General features: G+C 46.0%; 1 long non-coding RNA gene across 1 annotated transcript; it reads right to left on the reverse strand.

Moving 5' to 3' along the window:
• Nucleotides 1-420: 420 nt before the first annotated feature.
• Nucleotides 421-1,684, reverse strand: LOC148123889 (uncharacterized). Its single transcript, XR_015740079.1, has 3 exons — nt 1,593-1,684; nt 1,230-1,387; nt 421-626 (listed from the first exon to the last, which is right to left on the reverse strand). It is a non-coding gene; the product is annotated as an uncharacterized LOC148123889 (long non-coding RNA).
• Between the last annotated feature and the right edge of the window lie 973 nt (nt 1,685-2,657).

Below are 2,657 nucleotides of genomic sequence, written 5' to 3' on the forward strand. Positions count from 1 at the left end.
ACCTCCAGTGTCGGAGCATTTACAACTTCTGGAGGCAAGTAGTTCCACTGGTTAATCGTTCTCACTGTCTGGAAATTTCTCCTCAGTTCTAGGTTGCTTCACTTCTTGATTAATTTCCATCCGTTGCTTTTTCTCTTGCCTTTTCAGGTGCTTTAGACAACAGTTCGACTCTCTCTTCTTTGTGGCAGCCCCTCAAACACTGGGAGACTCTTATCATGTCACCCCTAGACTAGACAGACCCAATTCCAGCAACCGCTCTTCGTGTGTTTTAGCCTCCGGTCCCCTAATGATCTTTGTTGCTCTTCTCTGCACTCTTTCTAGAGTCTCAACATTATTTTTTACACGTGGAGACCAAAACCAGATGCAAACATCCCAAGTATGGCATTACCGAGGCATTATGAAACGGTATTGGCCCTTCGCACGATCTTGATTCTATCCCTCTGTCGATGCAGCCTAGGACTGTCGGCTGAATGGGATGGGTTGAGCTCGGCTTGGCCGTTCTCGCCTTCTCTTTCTTAGCGACCATTGAGGGCCGTCCGACCATCTCAGATGCCAGAGTTGGCGCCATGAGCCTGTTCTCTCTTTCACATCCTGCTGTTTGCGGAAACAATGTCAAGCTAACCCACCTGCGGAGCAGATAACAACATGTTAACATCGGTTAAGAAGCCGGGCTGGGTGGCAGAAGGATTCCCGAGAGTTTGCATGGAGACTCTGGGGAGGGCGGGGGCGGGGGGCAGGGTCCACGGCCAGGCGCTTTGTGTGGCAGGCAACACAATTTCATGGCCCGTGATTGTTGGTGGTGCAGGGTGGGGGGCGGGAGATGGATTTGCACCAAGGCTGGTTTTTCTCAGGGGAGCCGTGCACGGTGCTTTTTTTTTTTTTGCAAAGCATTGCAAATGGAGAAATGGGGAAAAATACAGCAAGGAAGCCCTTGACTTACAACAGTTCATTTAGTGATGGTTCAAAGTTACAACGGTACTGGAAAAAAATGACTCATGGATGTTTTTCAAAACTTACAACTGTTGTGGCATCCCCGAGGCCACACGGTCGAAATTCAGGGGCTTGGCAACTGACTCATATTTATGATGGATGCAGTGTTCCAGGGGTCATGCGAAGCAAAGTCGAAGGAGAAACCGGATTCATTTAACAACCAAGTGACTGAGTTTACAACTGCAACGATTCACTTAACAATGGTGGGAAGAAAGGTCATGCCATAAGGCAAAACTCACCTAACCACTGTCTTGGTTAGCAACAGAAATTTTGGGCTCAGTTGTGGTCGTACATCGAAGACTGGATGAAAAGCCCTTGTCTCATCTTGAGACGGATAAACCAACGATTGTCAGCCGGAGCGCAAATCAAAGCATCAGACGGCTTGTCTCTTTAAAGTCTGGGAGGATTAAAAAGAAAAGGATTTTTTTTTAAAAAAAAGCACAACCAAGGTTTGTGCTTTGCCTTAACCACAGAAAAAAGTATCTCTCTCCCCCTCTTGAACAACAAAATGAAAGAAAGGAAGAAAGAGCAAGCAAGAAAGAACATCTTACATTTGGAGCCATAATCGTAAAGTGCGGGATTAGGAAGAAAATTTCGCTTACCACATCTGTCAGCCAAACGGCAAAAGGCAGGTTTTAATTGCTGGGATCTTCCTGCATCTGCTTGGGTTGTTGAAAAGGAACAGAGGGATCCCTGCTCAAAGGAGAGGCTCTCTTGACACTTGGAGGTTGCGCGGTGCAAAAAGGAAAACAGCCTTTTTTTAGGCGTGCAGAACTCACCTAAAGCAATTCATATTCATTCTCTTTCTCCCCAGCCCTTTCTCTTTCTCTCTCCCTCTCTCTCTCTCTCTCTCTCCGCACTGGTCGTCCTCCATCTCTAACTCCACTCTCTTCTATCACTGATGATGTTACCTAGTTGGGTCATGAAACGTCTGCAAGAAAACAAGTAAGCTCAGAGAACACCAAGGACCTTCTACAGTCCTCCTCCTTCCGCTTCTCCTCCTCCTCCTCCTCTCTTCAAACCCCATTCCCTTTTAGCATTAATGACGATATCTCACTGGGTCCCGAATCATCTGCAAGAATCTAGTTCTGAGCGCATCAAGGACCCCACAGTTCATTATCCTTAACGACAGATATTTTTCTGACTCTGAGTGCCAACACTCCTAAACTCATGCTGCCCCCTTCTTCTGAATGCTGATCTTGATCAGCAAAGTTTTGTTGCTGTGACTGCTGGTTCCAATGGTCCAGTTATTGTGTATCAAGGCAATTCTTTTCAAAGGCCTCCAGTGCACAATTCCATCAAATCTCGCTTAAAGATTCGTTGGCAAAGTCACCTAATAAATGTCCACTTCGGATCCAATTGGGAGTGGGGGGTGGGTTGGGAGTGTTGAGAACCTCAAGCTTCATGAACCCTACTCCTAACCATCTTAAGTAGCTTGTGGAACAGTTCAAACTTCATGAACAGAACTTCAAGTTTCATGAGCCACAATCCTAACCATCTTAGGTGGTTTGTGGAACCTCAAGTTTCATGAATTAGCAGAAGCGTCAGGGGCAAAATTCTAAAAAAAAAAGAAATAAAAATGAAGGATCTTAAAGGACCTCATCGGGAATTGGGTGTAGAAGGCCAAACTTCTAGAAGACAAGGGAAAATGGAAGGATACAAGGGAT

This window comes from Pseudonaja textilis, chromosome Z (genome assembly GCF_049901715.1).
Source record: "Pseudonaja textilis isolate UNSWEBS1 chromosome Z, rPseTex1.2, whole genome shotgun sequence".
NCBI classification, from domain to species: domain Eukaryota; kingdom Metazoa; phylum Chordata; class Lepidosauria; order Squamata; family Elapidae; genus Pseudonaja; species Pseudonaja textilis.